Source organism: Marmota marmota, unplaced genomic scaffold (assembly GCF_001458135.2).
Source record: "Marmota marmota marmota unplaced genomic scaffold, marMar, whole genome shotgun sequence".
NCBI classification, from domain to species: domain Eukaryota; kingdom Metazoa; phylum Chordata; class Mammalia; order Rodentia; family Sciuridae; genus Marmota; species Marmota marmota.
Window position 1 is genome coordinate 30,972,022 of NW_026000241.1, and position 20,256 is coordinate 30,992,277.

Genomic DNA, 20,256 nt, shown 5'->3' on the forward strand with positions numbered 1-20,256 from the left:
GTAAATAAGTTCAGATACTAGTGACCAGGAATCATCTAGATATTTATTTACCAATTTATATTAATATATAATATATACATATGATAAATATATGCTAGATATGGGGTAAATGTGAGCACAAGATAGGAACAAATTTTACCCTTAATTTTTTTTTTTACTTTTTTTAAGATGATAAAGAAATCTTAAAGTAAAATGATAATCAGTGTTTTTGACACCTGAAGAGTGAAAATGGACTCTGTGTGTGTGTGTGTGTGTGTGTGTGTGTATGTGAAATTACATATACATATTCAGCCAATTGTTCCCATTCTTCCCCAAGAATAGAACTGGAATTGGTGGGCTAAAGTTATATTCAGTCACTGGAGGGAACAATTGTTTAAAGACAAACTATTCTCAAGGCATTGAGTCTCCCACTGCTGGGGATGACAGAGGAGTGGACATGTCACATGAGGAAAAATGCTCTTCTAGTTAATATAAGACCCAGGATGTCTGACTGAGTTGGATGCTTTTGAAGAGACCTTCAGACCTTGAGATGACATGATTCTATAACATTTGGGAGCACATATTAGAAGCCAAGAAAGTGAAAGTATTATATGAATATAATAATGGAGCCATGATCTCTTCTAATAAAATCCCTACAGTTATAACTTTACAATTTCCTTGGCTGTCACCTGGCAGAGGCTTGGCTTCTCTCTGGGATCCTCAGTGTCAATTACCCACGGATGCTTGGGGGCAGGAAAGCAGCACATTTCTGTCCCCAGGACTGGAAAGTAACACGTGCCCCATTGCAACACAGTGGTCATCAGATGGACACTCTTGCCCATGGCAGTAGAACCTGAGGGAGAACATGGCGCCATGACCTGTGGAAGGATGTTATAAGCAGGCTTCTTGATTGTAGGCTGTTGGGAGCAAGACAAAGCTGCTAGAGGGGGGAGGTCACTTTGCCCTTTGGTTCCTTTTTAACTAGCACATGTGAAAGTTGATTCTTGCACATTTTCATGGCAGGAAATATTTTCACCTTAAACCCAATGCAGGGAAGATGTCCTCTTTTTTCACTAGCCTGTGACTCATTGCCTCACTATCTCCTTTGAGTCCTATTGTTTACTGATTTATTTACCTGCAATTTCTTCACAGGTTTCTTGCTTCCCAAGCTCCTTACTATTTCCTTGGTGAGGCCTTCTCATTCAGTCTCAAAGTGTTCTCCAGTGTGTGAGTGTATCTTCCCTTCATTAGGATGAAGTCTCTTGTAATGCTCCTTTTCACAGGAGAAAAACAGCAAGCAGAAGATCAGAGAGATCAATATGTCTGGGGCAGAGAGGTGTGGGAGCAAGTAGTAGAATGGTTGAGAATATAGGCTCTAACTTCAGACGCAGGTGTGTTTGCTTCCTGACTTTGTAACATTTATTGTGTGGCTTTTCCTAAGTTAACTAACCTCTCTGGACCATGATTTGCTTATCTATAGATGGAGGATAATGAGATCACTTTAGGGTTGTCATTAGGATAAAGTGATATATACCTATAGCATATAAATATTTCATCAATATTAGCTCTTATTTTTATAATTTTTGAGAAGATTCAATGATAACACCAGCCTTGAGGTTTCTGACAATCATTGATTAGTTGTGAACTTCTAAGTAAAGAAAAGTGAAACCTAAAGACCTCAGGGGGACTATGTGATGGAATCTTGCATATCAGTTGAAGAGCTTCTTTTCAGGTACAGGTGGCGACTTTTAATTAAGCAATGAGGCTCACATACATGAGCTGGTCCCTTACTCTTCTTATGCCTATTTCCCATTTCTTCCATGGGTTAAAGTCTGTGCTACAACCAAAGATAGCCCTCAGCTTAGTATTGACCCAAGAGGACTGACAAATTCACTATAAGGGGCCAAAAAGTACTCCATATTTATGACACTACTGCAGAGAGTTAATATATTTGGTGAATACCATGTCCTTCAATCTCTCAGCTTTAAGTATCTACACAGAAAAACGGGGATGATAATTTCTACTGTATAGGTTCATGTTGAGAATCAAATGAGATAGTATCTTCTCTGAAATCCTATTTTGGATATTGCTATTAGTCTAGTAGTAATAGTTATCATTCACCGTGCTTTTTCAGGACCTTGCCAAGGATTAGGATATTGTTGGTAAATGTTTGACTCTAATAGTCAAAGTAGGCAGCCGACTCAAAGAGTCTTTTGTGAAAACCAAAGGCTTGGTTGAACTAAAACTTCTCAACTCATCTGGATACTTGCTCTGAAACCTGGTTCCACATTCTCAGCGAAGCAGACTTTTGGGAGCAAAAGTAAAGCAGTGTGTGGCTCCAGCTTGGCTGACAAACTTGCACCCATGGGCCTGGAGAAGAGTCACCTGGCATCTGGTGGAACAGGAATTTCTCCTCAGAGAAGCAGATAAACCAGGGAAAAGGTAAGAGGGACAACACAATCTATTTCACAAAGACCTTATCAGTGATTTCTCCAAACATCCTCCTTGTTTCTCTCTCCTCCTACTTCTTTTCCCGCCTTCCCTCAGGGGCATTCTCCCGACTGGGTGAGGGGTCCTCCACTCCAATCACCTGGGGAACGCCTCCAGTAGAGGCCAGGGACAACAAGGTCTATAAAAGTCCAGCGCAACTGTCCTGAGCCACTTGCCTTCCTGTGCGCTCTTGGCCAGACTTCTGCCCTCCGCGTGATACCAGCGCCATGCTCGGCAAGGTGGTGATCCTCCCGGTTCTGTGCGCCCTGGCTGTGGCTTTCCCTACACTGCCTCCCGGTAGGTGCCCTGTAAGAGGTCTTTGGGGGAACCCGACTAAACTCACTGTGTGATGGGGGTGTGGGGGATAGAAATCCCCCAATGAAGTTGTAAAGTGGAATTGGGCAAAATGTACAGGGACTCTGTCTTAGGGGCTTCGGTGGGGATGGGTGGGCGGCTGAGCTCTGGGCCCTGGTAGTTGAGTGACTAAGTAATGATTTAGTCTGTGAATTCCAATTGACCGCAGGAAGGTAATGAGGCTGAGCCAGGTGGGGTGAGGTGGGTGATCAGAGGTGCCGAGGTTTCCTGGGTGCCTTTCCCTGTTGGGTGTTAGACGTTATTCTGAAAGTTCTGTGGCAGGAACCTCATTTCATAGTGGAGTACAATCAATTTTGGCAAGATTTAGCAGCCAGCTGGGTCACAGACAGTGGAAATCAGTGGGTCTGGAAAGGAACATGTGAAGCATGTTGAGGAAGGAAAGAAATGGGTGTCTTCCTAAGCAGAGAGAAAGGGAATCTCTCACCTCAAAACTTTCTTGTCCATTTCTTCCTGCTTTCAGGCCCATTTCTCAGGATGAGAAGTGTGTGCTTATTTGCATTAAAATGGTCACTCTTCTGGCCCTCTTCCTCTCAGCTCCTTCTCTGGTGGCTCTGTTTCGGGAGGCTGGGTTTGGTTCTTCCTGCATTTGGCTGAGGGGTAAAGCAAGGTGAGGACAGTGGAGAACTAGTGATTTGGGCCTCTTGGGCAGCTGCCCACACCTGCCACAGTGACTACGCATTTGTCTCCACTGCAGCCTCAGGAGACCAGCTTGTTGCCCAAAAAACCTACTGGACTATGATGCTTATATGGTTAACAAGCCCCATTCAGGACACTGAGCCCTAGACATAGTTCATTAATTAAATGAAAACACATTAGGAGTTGCCTAGTTTAGAGGCCATAACACTCTTGCTTGTACTTAGCAATAGCTATTTTCCCTCAGAATTTTTTTTTTTTTTTTTTTTTTTTTTAGCTTTAAGGTTCTGGGAAGGACGATAGAGGGGGAGTCTTCTGTGCCAGTCTGACCAGTGCATTCAGAGAACAGTATCTGGGGGCGCTGATCAGCTCCTGGGCAGCAGCTGGCTCAAGAACTTTTTACCCTTGGCAGGAGGGAGACTTATGTGAGACCACCAAGGCTTCAGTAGCCACCTTACATTCTACACTTTCCCCAGAGGAAAGGTCTAGCCAGCAGCAGGCAGGCATGGAGGCGGCAGAGACATTCTAACAGGAAGGCACTTGAACTGCTGTTTTCTTTTTGGCTCCTCTAGAATCAACCACTGACCTACCGGAATGGATCCCTGAGTTAGCCCTTGATGGAGAGGTGGTCGAGGTCCAAGATTCAATTGCTGACCTAGACCAGACTACAGACCTAGAGTCAACCACAGACTCGTACCTGGATGTCACACAGACTTCAGGTGAGAGTCTTGCTTTAATGAGGACTCAGGTGTTTCTGGACCCCTATCTTCTGCATTCCTGAGAATGCCTGCTTTTTTTCCATGTACTGGATGACCACACCTGTCTTTCATTTGGTTTTCCCAGAATTCTACACTGACCTTGAAACAGGCACTGCCACTCCTGTGGAAGAAGCCAGTGAGGCCCCAGGTAAGGATTCCTGTCACTCAACCTGTGAAATTTCTCCCTGAATCCCTTTTCTTATTTGTATTTCATTGCATAGGAATGTCCTGTGGTAACTTATGTTTGAAGTACCTTTGCTGCTTTGATCTCTGAAGTAAAATTTGGTCAAAGTTCTTTGAAATGTGAGGAAAATGTAAGCATTTTCTCACCAGAGTAGTTGGAATTTGTCAACTATCAACATGGCTCCAGCCCTGCTGTCTGCCTCCATCTCTGGAATCAGCCTCTGGCTACTCTAAAGAGGAGCAGCTCCTTGGTGTCTCTGTGGGGTTGACAAATGTGGTGACAGGATATGGTTAATCATGACCATTTCTTTTCCAGATGATTATGATGTATTTCTGTACGACATCTTTGCGAATGAAAATTTTTGTAAGTATAAATGTCATTTTAGACTGAACAAGAGAAAGGGGGATCTAAAGTCTTCATGATTTGAGCAGGGGTCCTTTCTGCCCATTCCTCACCATCCACCTTCTTTTTTTCCCTATCTGCCACTTAGTGAAGGCATCATAGGATTTCAGTGCTTTCTGCCCCCACAAATAAACCCCAATAGTTTTGAGGGATACCTGAATTTTTGCTGGAAAAGAGCCTTAGACTTTACCTATGAAAGAAGATTTCTAAGTAATTTTGCTTTTATGTCTACAAATAATACCTAACATTTACTGAGATCTGTATTCTAACACTGTACTAAATGCATTCAGGAATTACTGGTAGTAGTTGGAGGAATCTAGAAACTGCGGGCTTGTTAAAGGGGATGGTTGTCTGGCTTTAAATTCTTGCTCTAACACTGTCTTTTTCCTAAAATGGACCCCATTTGTGCAATAAAACAATAGCTCAGCATTGTACTCTAACTACCCGAACCATGGTGGTTAGTTAATAAGTTAACAATGTCCAACAGCCCTTCTTACCTGAAAACCCACACACACCAGGAAAATTTTCCTGTTTTACTACAAGGCAAGGAGGAGTGTCATGCCTGAGGGCATCTGGTCAATTTTGCTAGTATACTGAATCCCACCTGTTTCAACACCTGCCTTTTAAGAGATGGTTTCTGACTATGGCAATTACTCACAAACTAAGAAGCTTCTGTTTTTAATAGAAGGAGAAATTTTCTTGCAGTTTTTATTTTTAAGAACAAGAAATATTATTGGTTATTTCTATCAAATGTTAATTCTGTTTAATATGGAGAGCCCATGATTAGAAGAGCAGGCAAGGCCAAAGATTGTTACTTCTTTTCTGATTTCTTGCTCTTTGAGGGATTCTTTTTTTTTTTTTTTTTTTAATCTTGAAAATCTTTCCAGGAAAGACTAGAGAAGTGGGACTCTGGCACTCTGTCTTGTTTTATAAACTTCTCACCTAGGTGCCATGTTCAGTTAGTCCTATGCCCGAGGTCACAGTGGCTAGTAAGCAAATATGGGACAGATCTTTTGAGAACTAGTTCTTTTGTTTCTCTCTGTCTCTCCTGAGACTTATTTTCTTTCTTTCTTTTTTTGTTTAGAAAATGAAGCATATTCTCCATGAGCTGGAGCCATGAACACTTTCTAAGAAGATTCTCAGCATTTGAAGAAGCTTACCACTATAGTACAGGATATTGCCCAATTGTAGAAAACTAAAGAAACATGGGAAGTACCCAGTTGGAGGGAAATAGTTGAGGCAGTGAACTGAGGGCTAAAGGGAGTGAACTGTGTACAGATGGGAGGGAAGTATTTCTTGACTATGTCCCGTTTACGTGAGCTCAATAAATGTTTACTGGAATTGCATTTTGAGAGTGGCTTTATTTCAGGAGGGAGGAGATTGCTTAGTTGCCTTGTGTTAATATCCAAGTTAATATCATTCCTTTCTGATACTTTATAAGCAGGACCACAGAAAATTTGAGTATGTAAAGAAGTATAAAGAAAATACCACTCATCCTCTGTAGTCTATTTGTCCAGGGATAACCACTATTGGCATTTTGTTTTGTCCTCTCGTTCTGTGTACAATGTTTTATACAATAGTGACTCCACTGTGTGCACAGTGTTATTCATTTTCTTATTCACTATATCTAAGTATTTTGCTAGAAAACGAGAAGCTGGTGTTCTCTCTGTTATAAATGACAAAGTTCTCTTGAAATATTGGTCTAAAAAATGTAGAGTTTTTCTATATTTTTCAAGCAATTTGCCTAGGCAACAAAAAATTTGTGTTTTATATTACTTGTGCTTCCTGTGGTATTTCATTGAGTCCTTGCTTACTTAAGAAAAGTAAGATTTCTCAGTATTAAAACAGCAAATTTTTTCTTAAATCTCTGTAACTTGTTTCATTTGCCTTTAAAATATTTTGTTACTTTTGTATTTTTTCACAGTGCCATGTGATCCCATTTAACTTTGTGACATTTTAGATAACTTCACCAAATCAAATTTTAAATTCAGTTGTTTTTCCTCACAGTAACTTGGGTAGATTTCACAGGGCTATTGAAATATATCCCCAAAGAATATATTCTCTCTCCTTATAAAAAGAAAGATTGTAAACTAATTAAATTTATTTGATGTGTTAAATTTGCAGGAGCAACATTGTCAAATGAGAAATAATGTTTGACTTTCTTTGAGTTATATAGATATGTTTAGAAGTTGTTTGAAATTCTTAAAAATCTAATATGACCTGTTATAATATTATCACTCATATCAGTTACTATGTTAAACTGTTTTATACCACACAGATAACCAAATTTCCTTGTCAATTGCATTATGATGAGCTCCTTTCAGGTCCCTAACCAGGAACTTCTAAGTCTTGTTACTTGCAATTAATTGTTTGATTCTTTCCTGAAAGCTTTTGCAAGCAATTATGATCTTAAAATGTTTCATCTTCAAGGTCATTTATAGGAAGAACTCCTGCAAGTATATGTTTTTGATAATTTTAAGACTATACATACAATTGGACTGGTTATGAATTTCTAATAAATTTCCTGTGAAGAAACTGAATGGTTTATAAAATTACTAACCCAACATCAAGCAGAGCAAGAATTAATTATGAGGGCTGAATAAACTGACAAAAAAGAATGATGAATTCTTTATGACTTAAAAAAACTGCTTGTTCATTAATGTGTTATTTTCTGGATTTAAGAAAACTGTTTTTCTTAAATTTATCTATGTCTTACAGTAATTTGGTAACATATTTTATGAACAAAACAGAAGCATTGACTTTTATTGCTTACCCTATCTCTATAAAATTTAGAAAGTATTAGTGGGTGTTCTCTTTCTTTTATGGTGACACAGTTATTTGTATGAGTTTCATAAAGACTTATTCTCTTTAAAATGGGACATATTTAAAGTGCTGCAGTCAAGTCTTAAGGTCTACCTTTCTTCTCAACTCTGGACCGTCAACAATGGAAAAATTGATTGTGTTACCAGAGCTTTGACTGCCTGGTATCTGGCTCTAAGAATTTGTTAATCTTATAGAAGAAAGACCCAGGAAAGTTAAAAGTATTTTGAGAATTAAAAAAAAATAATTTACCCAAATCTATATGTATTGCTGGTAAAGTGTGATGGCAAATTCTTAATTTACATGGCTTCCTAGCCTAGATAAGATTTTCTCTCATATTTTTTATTGGTGCATTATATTTATCAGTATGTAATGGCCCAGATAGGATTTTAAAAGCCTAATATGAAATTTCTTATTAACAGTTCCATAAAGCAGACTTGAAAAGAGACCATCGATCGGGTCAATCAATATTGTTTTTGCTATGTGAATAATTGGGTCACTTCAATGTTTTCTGGCTACCATGAAAGGTAGAATACAGCATCTAAATAAAAAGAAAGAAAGAAAGAAAAAAGAAACAGGAAAGTTAATTTACAATTGATTTTTGCACTTAAATTTTTTAAAAAAGGAAAACTGTCAATTTCAAAAATGAAAATGGAAAATTTACTAGTGATGCATGGATTTTTAAAATAAATTAGATGATACTACATAATATTCTTATAAAAAATGTAATTTTGGGGACAAGTGCATGGAGTATTGTACTTGCCCTATTCTAAAAGGTACCACCCATGATAGAATTGAAGTTCCATCTTTATTTGAGTTTCAGTCTGCTTGTTGAGACTATAAAACTGTCCTGTTCTCTCTCTGTCTCTATTAGATAGCACAAACATATGTATTTTGTCAATGACATTCCTATACCCCAAAATAACAATGGACATTAACTCTGTTATAATAGTCTCAACTCTATCTTTTATGTACCTTGTTATGCTTATATCTCTGATGACACAGAAGTCATTTATTCTCAATAATGAAGTGGGGTTATAGTATTCCTAGTCATACAGAGTGAAAGAAGTTTGAGCCTCAGCTTCCTCAGGCTCAGAAAGCTTTACCAGGATCCTTTGGACATGGCTGTAATCAGGAGGTCCTTGGTGTTACAGAGCATAAGAGACTAATAACATTATGTTCATATTGATATCCATGGTGGCTATTAAAGCAAAAGTGGCCACAAGCAGGCATGGCATGGGATTTTCATAACATAGCAACACAAATACATGTTTCCTAGAATTAAACATGGTATTTCATATCTCTACTTCTTCCATTTTCCTCTCCTTTTTTTGGAATATTCTAGAAGATTGGTTTGGGGCATTATTTTTTCTAAGAAATATTGTTAATAAATCACACTAATAAGTCATTGGCTGTCACCATGCACTTGAATAAGGTAATCTGACGCTCATTTCAAAATCAGTTACATTGCAGTCCCATTCTGTCTTATTCTCAGTACTTACACTGTTTTCTTGGATAGGGATTTAAACATAGAACTTTATCTGAAACATTCTGATACATAATTCCCCCTCACTCTCTTTCTCAAATTGATTTGTTGATATTTTATATTCTGAACCAATCCTCCCAATGTTTATTTATCTTCTTGTATCTGGCTCCCCCTGCCCTTGCATTTTGGGAGAATTCCTTTATTTAGTCTTCTAAATCAAGGTCTATTCTGTTCTTCACTAGCATCATCCTTTCCACCTTCTCTCTCTTTTATACCAGGAATTGAACCCAGTGCTTAACATGAGCCACATCCCCAGTCCTTTTTATTCATTTATTTATTTTTTGTAGTTGTAAACACACAGAATGCCATTATTTGTTTATTTTTACGTGGTGCTGAGGATTAAACCCAGTGCCTTACACATGCTAGGTAAGCTCTGTGCCACTGAGCTATAGCCCCAACTCCCTTTTTATTTTTGTATTTTGAGAAAGTCTCTCACTAAGTTGCTTTGGGCCTCAAGTTGCTGAGGTTGGTCTCAAAATTGCAATCCTCCTTCTTCAGTATCCCAAGTCACTGAGATTACAGCAATGTTTTTTGTTTGTTTGTTTTTTATCTTAAAATTTGGTAACAAAGCATTGTGTTTCCACTGGGTCTTGTTCAGGTACCTGCATCGCTTGCCCTCTTCTCATCTGCTATTTAGTCTGTCATACCTTTAGTTACTAGCTCACCCTATTCATGGAAGATCTAAAACAATCAGTATAACCAGATGTCATTTCATTCTCTTCCAAGTCTGTGTGACTGCTCAGTGTAGTGCTGGGATGGTGGTGATTTGAGGATACTTAGGAAGGAGTGAAATCAAGGAGGGCCATGATCGTAAAGATGATCCCCTTGTCCAGTGTGAACCATTGGGTCCTGTGTTTTGCACATGAGTATCTGTTCTGGCCCTTTCTCCAGGTGTGCAGAGAATTTTTGTAGGAAGGTCTCCTAAATAATGGCATTTGCTAGAGATAATGTCACCCTTGTAGGGTGACCAAGCTGGTGATTTTTAGTCCCTGGCAAAATTACGAATGTATTCTGAAGGTGAATATAAATTCAGTGGACATTGCAAAAGATGAACAGTTCTGTGGGCTTTGTGAGAGACAGAATCATTGATTGGTCCTATAAGTTTCCTCTGTTTATTGCAATGACAGTTTATATATTTTTTTATTGTCTGATTTCTGCAGATACTACATGAGAAGGGAACCAAGTGATCAGTGATCCTTACCAGGTGTCTGATGATTGACATTCAGGTAGGAAAGAAAGAGAGAAGAAGCAGAGATGAGTATAAGGTAGACATGCTCACCCTTTGTGGGCATTCTGGAAGTGGAGGTCCTGTTGGCAGCAAGCCTTGTACTTGGCCTGGTGGGTGATGGCACAGTGCATGTGATTCTTCCACATGTCACTCAGCTGAGCCCTTTCTATAATTGTTATCAGTATCAATGACTGAAGGAGATAACTTTTCATAAAAGAGTAAATATCACCAGCGGACTCATCAGACACAACCAAACAGATGTTACTGGAGATCTGAAAGAGATGACTGAGGTTTGGCAGTGTGGGTTGAAGCACAGCACAAGATTGTATTGTGCAGTTGAGGCTCCATAAAGTGTTGAAGCCACAAGCAATCCACTTGCTTAATATAGTGTATATTAACCTGGATTGTCCCCAGAAGAATTTTTGATATCCACATCCTAGACCCTTTTGCCCCCTGCCCAGCCCCACTCCCATGTTAGTTCAATAATGTTGAAAAAAAATCACAGACTGGGTGGTATACAGAGCAGAAATGCATTTCTTACACACTGAGTGAGGGGTTAGAAGTCCAAGACTGAGTTGGCAGAAGTTTTGGTTTTTCTTAGACCTCTCTCTCAGGCTTCCAGAAGGGCACCTTCATGCTGTGTCCTCGGGTGGGTTTTCCTCTGTGCACATGTATCCCCACTGTCTCTCTGTGTACAAATGTCCTCTTTATATAAGGGCATCAGTCAGAGTACATTAGAACAAATACAGCCTCATTTTAACTTAATTGCTTTTTTAAAGGTCCTGTCTCCAAATGTAGTCATAACCTGACTGAAGCAATTACCTGAAACCTATTTGGCCCACAATTAAGTAAAGAAATGGATTCCATTAATTTCCAGGAATATCACTACAAAGATCTAGTATTAATAGTTCAAGTGGTCTGGTAATATAGGATTCCAATAAATGTCCCAATAACTTTCCTTCTCCTAAGGCACTGCCAGAGATGGAATTCCACAAATAGAAATGGAAAACAAAGACTCTTCATAACAATTTGGCTTTGTACAAAGAAGAGTAATTTCCCTGGAAGTTCTAATTCATATGTTCAAAACACACTTCCTTATTTGTAGTAATGTCACAGCTGTTTATTCTGATATATACAGGAGTGGGCACAGGAAAGGCCTGAGTTCTTTTCATTTTCTCTTTAATGGTCATTATGTGATTTTTTTCTTCAAAGCATAGCCATTCTGGAGGAGATTCAAGTTGGCAGGGTAGAGGAAAGCTGCATTCCTAGTTGCTCTGTGGCTCAGGATTCAAGTAGCAAGAGTACTGCTTCTCAGCAAGGTGATTAAAAGAGGAATTTCCCTAAAATCCAATATTAGGCAGAGAATCTTAGAGACACAGAAATTTGGACACATTAAACAAAGAAGAAAGAGTACACTGGAATCAAGAAGCAGTGCTGATTCACCACAGAGGAGGAGAACACAGAGAAAAACCTGATGGACAAAGTTGGTACAGAAAAATTTGTGATAAGGAAACAGGCTGCACTTAGCTGATTCAGAGGTTATACTGTGAACTCGTGCTTTATTTATTTATTTATTTATTATTATTATTTTTTATATTTATTTATTTATTTATTTTTATTGTTGGTTGTTCAAAACATTACATAGTTCTTGATATATCATCTTTCACACTTTGCTTCAAGTAGGTTATGAACTCCCATTTTTAGCCCGAGGGGGGATAGTAGAGGATAGGAAAGGTAGCAGAACATGACAGTCACTAGTATGAACTCGTGCTTTAAAAGTGCTTTGTGTGAAGCTGTGTGTGGTGGTGCATGCCTGTAATCCCAGTGGTTTAGGAGGCTGAAGCAGGAGGATCACCCCCACAAAAAAAATGCTGAGGATGTGGGATGTGGCTCTTTTGGTTAAGTGGTTAAGTGCCCTGAGTTCAATCCCTAGTTTTTTTTTTTTTTTAAAGTGCTCTGTGTTTTTCAACTGGTCACAGAGAGCCGAGGCAGGAGCCATTTTGAGGATGCCACACTGCAGCTGCTGCGGAACCAGGAGATCATAGCAAACACTGCCACACTGTCCATGTCACCTAGGGTATACCTATTAGAATGTAAGTTACACAGGCTCAGAGAAGATTTTACCCAGGGGATTAAAGTAGTAAAAGTGAAGGGGGGCCCACATTGCTTCTCCTTTGGGTCTGGTAGCTCATGTGACCAGTTGAAGGGGGTCACGAATCTGAACAGGTGGGGGTGAATACACCCAGGGACTAAGCCTGGGAAGGCTGTTTTTGTGGGCAGCAGAGTGTGTGAGGGCTGGCTCCCCTACCTCATAAGTAGAATTCTTGGGAGGCTCCTGAGATTCAGACTTCTGACAGAGAATAGCAAGTCCCAGGCCCTAGGGGTGTGTTGACCTAATCTCTCGAGAGCAGATGTCACTAAACAAAGTCCCTGAGGCCTGATTAGACCTAAGCTCCAGTGGCTAGAACTTCTTGCATACATCTCTATGGAATCCTGGCCCTGGAAGTGCATTTACTAGGTCTGCCCAGACAAAACTCCAAATGACAATACTTCCCTTTCCATCCTACCTTACACTGGTGAGAGCCATTGCAAACTGCTTCAATCTTAGGCCACTCCAACTGGCAGCTCATTGAGCAACATAAAGAGGAAGGGGTCAACAACCTCCAGCCCTTGCTCTTGCACTCCCTCTCCCTCTCTCCTTCTCTCTGTCTGTCTCTTTCTTTCTCTCTCTGAGTGCATAGCTCAAAAAGAAACAGTAAGAAAAGACATTTGGGCATAGACAATGAACATCCATTCTCGTTGACTATTTGACCACCTCAGTGGAGATGATTCTGTTACTTTTTATTAAGAATCTTTCCCTTCTTTTATTGATTGATTGATTGATTGATTGTGTGTTCTTGCTGTAATGATTGGTTTATATACACATATATGTGTGTCTGTGTGTGTTTTTAATTTTTTAGCATTTCAATTTTTTTTTCATTTCTCCTTGTGTTGCCTTTTAAAGTTTAGCTTTTGGAGTTTTTATTTTTGTTTTGTTTTGTTTTGTGTTCATTTGTTTATTTCACTGTTTCTCTTTTCTCTTTACTTATCCTGCTAATAGCCAAATTCTCTTATTCTTTCCTGTGCCCAGCATTCATGCTAATTTCCAAGGTCACAGTGGCAAGTGAGAAAAAAATGTGGCTGATCTTTTCAGCATTAGTTCTCTTCTTTCCCCCTGGAAGCCCTCATTTCTCTCTGTCTTTGCTTTATTCCCCATATTTTTAAAATAAATGACACAAACGTTCCACCGGCTGAAAATCCACTATCCTGTTTCTCACCACATGCTGAGAAGATCCTGAGCTACAGAACAAACCTGCCATTACAGTTAGGAGGACTGCATAACTGTAGAAAACTCAATGTACATAAGATAGCTGAGGAGAAGCAGTTGGGTGAATGGAGTTGTGCACAGATCAGGGAGGGGCAGGTATCCTCAATGTTCCTTTAGATTCCATTTTGAGATTTGTTTTTATTTTATGAAAGAATGGATTGTTTTATTGTTTTGGATTACTGCTACAATAACTATTCTTCACCATTAGATTTTTTACACCCTGGCTCCATATCTTGACAGGCGTTATGGAAAAGAATGGCTTGGACATATAAAAGTACATTTCTCTTATTACTAGTATAACATATGAATACAAATTGAGTTGCTTTAAATGACACAAATCAATTATCATGCAACTCTATTGTTCAGAAATAAAAAATGAACCTCCTTGGTGTCAAAGTAAGGTGCCTGTCAACAGGCTGTGTTCCCTCCTAGAGCTTTAGGAGGTATCAGCCTGGAGTTCACTCACTCCTTGGCTTCTCCCATCCACCTTCAAGCACAGCAATGGTTGATCTTCTCACATTATTTCACTGGATCCTGAAACTTCTTCCCTTTGCCACATTAAAGCATGTTGTGGTCCTACTTGGGTAATGCATGATAATGTCTCTATTTGAAAGTCAGATGACCAGTAATCTGAATTTCCCCTTATCACGTCATTTAATATAATTACAAGTTCTAGGAATTGGAATATGAACATGTTTAGGCAGCTACAGACAGGAAAGATCCTATGCCTCTTAACCATACTTGTTTCTATGTTGAATGGAGATAATTATTCACACATTGGTAATGTTTAAATAGGAATTTTGCAAGAAGATTTTATGAATTTATATAAAATTTGTTACCATGGTATGCATTTGTATTTTGCAGTATATGCATGCCATGGTGTAAATGACAAACTGAAGTCTTACAATTATATGGTGAGCTTGTTCCACATTTGCAGATTGGAGACATCCAGTCTTTGGACTGGCCCTGGTCTAAGTGGTACTTAAAATCATGAGTTTGACTAGGGTCCCTTAGAAATTGTGTAGATTCTAGGAGGAGTAAAACCCTTGAGTCAGCCCGGTGTTACAGGGAACAGCAAAGGACGAAGAATCCTGGGCAGCTAAGTGTTACTACTTTTGTAAAACTAATTGTTTTATATCAACATCTTATGTAAGATAATAAATTAAATAATAATTAATACAAATTTATCCATTTTATGCACAATTATAAGTATTGTGTAGAATTTGGTAATGGTGTAATCTTTAATATTTCTATAATCTAGAATCACCCTTACCCCCATTTCCAACTATTTTAGACAATTTTTAATGTAATTGTTTGTATATTTAGCTTGAACTCTGCCAATTTACTTCATGATTTATTAATTATTATTTCCTCTGTTTCCTTCCTGTGTGTTTTGTGTTTCTTGGACATATCTCATTGCTATCCATTTTGGCTTCTCTAGAGTTTTTTTTTTTTTTTTCCAGTAGACACAACATCTTTATTTTATTTATTTATTTATTTAAAGAGAGAGAGAGAGAGAGAGAGAGAGAGAGAGAGAGAATGAGAGAATTTTAATATTTTATTTTTTTAGTTTTCGGCGGACACAACATCTTTTGTTTGTATGTGGTGCTGAGGATCGAACCCAGCGCCCCGCGCATGCCAGGTGAGCGCGTTACCACTTAAGCCACATCCCCAGCCCTCTAGAGTATTTTTAAGTGTATCTTTTTACATAGATTTTTTTTTAGTGGGTGCTTTAGGTTTTACATTGCACATATATAACTAGTCAGCCTGATGGGGGTCAATATTTTAGCAGTTCAACTGAAATGCAGAAAGTTTTTCTCTCTGAATATCCTTTACCCTGTAGAGTGATGTGCATACTTAGAAATGAGAAGCTGTGCATTCTTATTCTAGCTCTACTACTGACTGGGATAGTCTTGTGTAAACCCAGCTTCACCTTGTCAAATGAGATAGGTATCACAAATCTATCTGGAAGTTCCTTTTGGCTCCCATAATATTTACTTCAGGAACCATTACAGCAATGCTTGTATTTATTACTTACACACTTATTAGTTTATGTCAGAGGTAAGTGTTGCATGTTCATCCATTGTTCTTATACAACATGGAATACATTCCTCCCTGTCATAATAACCTCAAACCAGAGCACATCAGAGCTGGGATTCCTTATACTGTCTCTGTTAAGACCTTGTCTCAGGACTTTTCCTCTAAGTAGAAAAATAGTCTTAAGGCCCCCATTGATCTTTTTTAACATGAAGAAAATTTTGTCTTTGCAATCAATATTTTTCTAATTTCCCTTCACTTTTTCTTCATTTCAAGGAAATATTATCCTGGTATTTTGTGAGGAAACATGAGGATGACTTAAAAAAATGGAGCCAGGGTAAAGTGGGAATGGATTCCAAACAGTCACATCTGTGTATCTACCCAGAATGGAAAATGATTACTATTTCATATTCCAACAGATCAATTACTGGTGGATGCCCAGAAAATAATGAGTTGGGTCCAAACAGGGTATTTGTGGTGCATGTGCCAAGGAATGACTGGCCTGAAATAGGAGTATGGTCACTGGAAATCTTCCCAGGGCCTGTATGGTCATTACCCGATTGTCTCCATAAAGGGCATTGGCCTTGCTTCTCTCCACACAAATCTCTTTATTAAATATTTGCTTGGACATACTCCTGGTGTTCCCTGCCAAGTATGTTTTCTCATTCTTTCTTTCACAGTGTGAGATTTTTCCAATTCTCAAAGTTTTGCTTCCCTTTGAAGCAAAACTTTAATCTGTTTATCTCTTCCCAAGTTTACTATAAGCAGTCGAGAAGAGCTATGGCTATACCCACAACACATTGGGTAGAAATTTCTACTGCCAAATACCCAAGTTAATAGATCTTAAGTACTGATTTCCACAAAACAGTGGGGCAGGAACACCATTCAGCCTAGTATTTTAATAGTCACTTTTTAGCAAGAAAGGTCTTTACTATACCTTCCAATAATAAGTTCCTTATTACTGTCTTGGTCCTCATCAGAATGGCCTTTAATATCATTTCTACTGAACTTCTGATCACAGCCTCTTAAATAATCCCAATATGTACTAAAGCTTCTCTATATGCTCTTCTTTCCTGCATAACCCTCACCTGAATCAGAATTAATGATTCTAGTAATGTCGGTTATTGACTTCCAAACTCTTCCAGTCACTTTTATGAAAATATGGTTTCTGTTTTCCTAAATAAGCTAATATAACAAAACATAGCCATAACACATATATTTATCCACTTTTGACTTTTTACTACAAAAAAATTAAAGACTTTTCTGTATGCTAATGAACCATTATGTGCCACATTAAATAACTATACTATTACACAACACATGCTTTAGAAAATTAAAGTTACTAGGAGTTAAGAACTGTAATACATAAAAATTACAAGAGGTAAGAAAAACAACTCTGTTTGATGGCACCCCATTTATCAATTATTGATTTTACTTCTTGGGCTTTAGAGGTCTTATTAAGGTAGTCTTGTGCCAATACTTTGGAGTGTTGGGCCTACTTTTTCTTCTAGTATGTGCAGGGATTCTCGTCTAATACCTAGGTCCTGGATCCATTTTGAGCTGAGTTTTGTGCAGCATTAAGAGATAGGAGTCAAATTTCATTCTACTACATATGGATTTCCAGTTTTCCCAACACCATTTGTTGAAAAAGTTATCTTTTCTCCAATGTATATTATTGGCAACTTTGTCTAGTATGAGGTAGCTGTATTTTTTAAATATTTATTTTTTAGTTTTAGGGGGACACAATATCTTTATTTTACAATTATATGATGCTGAGGCTCGAACCTAGTGCCTCGTGCATGCTAGGTGAGCGTGCTACCACTGAGCCACCATCCCAGCCAAGGTAACTGTATTTTTGTGAGTTTGCTCCAATGGTCTTCTTACCTCTTTTGGCGCCAATACCATGCTGTCTTTGTTACTATAGATCCATAATATAATTTTACATCTTGTATTGTGATGCCTCTTGCTTGGAATGGAACCACCATTTGACCCAGTTATCCCACCCCTCCCTATATATCCAAAGGAGTTCAAATCAGCATACTGGAGTGACACAGCCACATTTAATGTTTATAGTAGCTCAATTCACAATAAATAAGCTATGAAACCAACATAGTTGCCATTTAATAGATGAATGGATAAAGAAAATATTGTATATATACACCTTGGAATATTACTCAGCCATAAAGAAGAGTGACTTTATGACATTTATGAGCAAATGGATGGATCTGGAGACTATCGTAAGTGAATTAAGCCAATTCCCAAAAAACAAAGGCCAAATGTTTTCTCTGATAGGTAGAAGCTAACTCACCATAAGGGTGGGGTGTTGAGGGAAAGAATAGAAGTGTAGTAGATTGGACAACGAGGAATGGAGGGAAGGGTTAGTTTAACCTTTGAATTATGTAGATATATCTGATTAATATTAGATATATGTTATTAATATGTGTTCCAGAAATTACATGAAATTCATAATACTCCTAATCCTGATATGTCCTGGTATAGCATTATTAGACACAATTTTGGTTATTGTGTTAGCTTTCTGGGAGTCCAGAGCTGGCAAGAAAAAAATGCTGGAAAGAACCAAATTACTCATCTTTTGAAATCCATCATAGTATCTCCATTATGAATCCAGCCGGGTTTTACTAAAGAATGGTGGTTACCTACTGGGGAGGGTATGAAGGAAAAGGAAGATAATGAATTTGAGGGAGAAGAAGGCTAGAAACACATTCAGTTCCCAAGAAAGCAAGATTATTTGGAAATATTAAGGTTTCCTGTGTCTCTGAAATTTCTTCACTTTTGTCTCTATTCCTTTTCCCCCTAAAATTATAAGAATATTAGTAAATATTCTGAAAACAATTTTAGAAATTTCATTTGTCTCATAAAATCCTGGAAGGCAAGGAAAAAATGGAACTCTTTCATGTGACAGGTGGTTTGTGAATAAGGAGAGATTTGTTGAACACAACCATCAGAAGGGGTCCTGGATGTTCTGGTATCATGCCTAAGACTCTAAAATTTCAGGCTCACCCACACATAGAAAAGAGGTACAGAAACTATAAATTGTATGCTGATTAGTTTATTGGGATATTAAAGATACAGTTATGATCACATTATTCCAATGACATAACTTCATTAGGGACATCAGCTTATCATTCACTTTCTGTAAAAAACAAAAAAACAAAACAAAGAAGGTTATAGGGAAGATGTGACATACAGGTTTTATTCTAAAGTCTCTCTGGCATCACTGAGGAGAAGCATTCGAGAGCCCACCTTCTGGGCCTCTTCCCCTTCTCATCCCAACCTTTAAATCCTAAATTTTTATATTCACTCTTACTAGGCATCTAAGCACATAATGTGCTCTAAATTGTTGCTTTTTAAGATAAAGAAATAAAATTTATGTCTTGATTGTTTATCTTTTAGTTGTTATTGAAATGACCAAAGATATATTTACCAAGAGTATCCTTGCAAGTTACATCTAAGTTAGCAAAATTAAAACCAACTTAAATTCAAACAACAGGGTTAGGTTTCACAAACTATGGCACAGACAAACAATGGAATATTATAAATTTGCAAAATCATAAATAAAGAAGTTGATGACAAAGAAGAAGGTAAATGAGAAGAAGGAGAAGAATAAGGAGAGGGAAGGAGGAGGAAGTGAAATGGCAGACAAGAAGATATGGAGGAGAAGGAGAGAAAGGAACACATTTAGAAAGAAGTCTAAAATAAAGAGGGAATGAAACAAGGAAGAAAGGAGAGGGAGAAAAAAGAGAAAGTTGCTAGGAAGATCTGTATAACTCTACGAACTGATTTGAAAGCTTTCAAAGAAATGTGTTATTTGAAAGGAATAACAGATATGTCTACATATAATTTATGGTATGCCTCGCAGGAAAAAGGGAATAACATGCTTATGTATGTAGAAGTGATTCCAAGAGGATGTCCAAAAGAAATGGTATTGTAGAGCCGCAGGCGCTTTGCTCCCATCTGCTTCCTCTTTCGCTTCGCTCCGGGCAGAGAAGCTGAATGTGTAATCAGCAGTGGATTGTAAGTACCCGAGGCAAAGAAAGCTCAGTGCACCCCGCTTTTTTTTTTTGAATATTTTTTATTCCGGGAGAGTTTGTGGATTGGGATTGTTTGCTGGGCCTTGGTTTCTGTGCCGAAAATCCACACCGCGGGAGCCACCATTTGCTTTCTGCTTGCTGTCTTGCTTGCTCTGTCTGCATTGTCCGACAGCCGCATCTAGAGGTTGGAACTGGGCTGCTTGCTGAGCCCTGTCCTCTGACGGCTGGACCGCGGCCTTGAGCGCCTGGGTCGCCTGTTCGCCGCTGCACCTTCGGGCAGAGCCTGCTCTGGGGTTGTTCTGCATCCCCCTGCGAGGGGACCCGTGCTCCGGAGGGGGGGCCGGAGAGCCGCGGCTGCAGCCGCTTGGGCCCTGGGGGCTGGGCG

The 20,256-nt window shown here is 38.7% G+C and overlaps 1 pseudogene; it reads left to right on the plus strand.

The window, feature by feature from the left end:
* Window positions 1-2,696: 2,696 nt before the first annotated feature.
* The window catches only part of LOC107145144, a 32,210-nt pseudogene continuing 14,650 nt past the window's right edge, over window positions 2,697-20,256 (plus strand).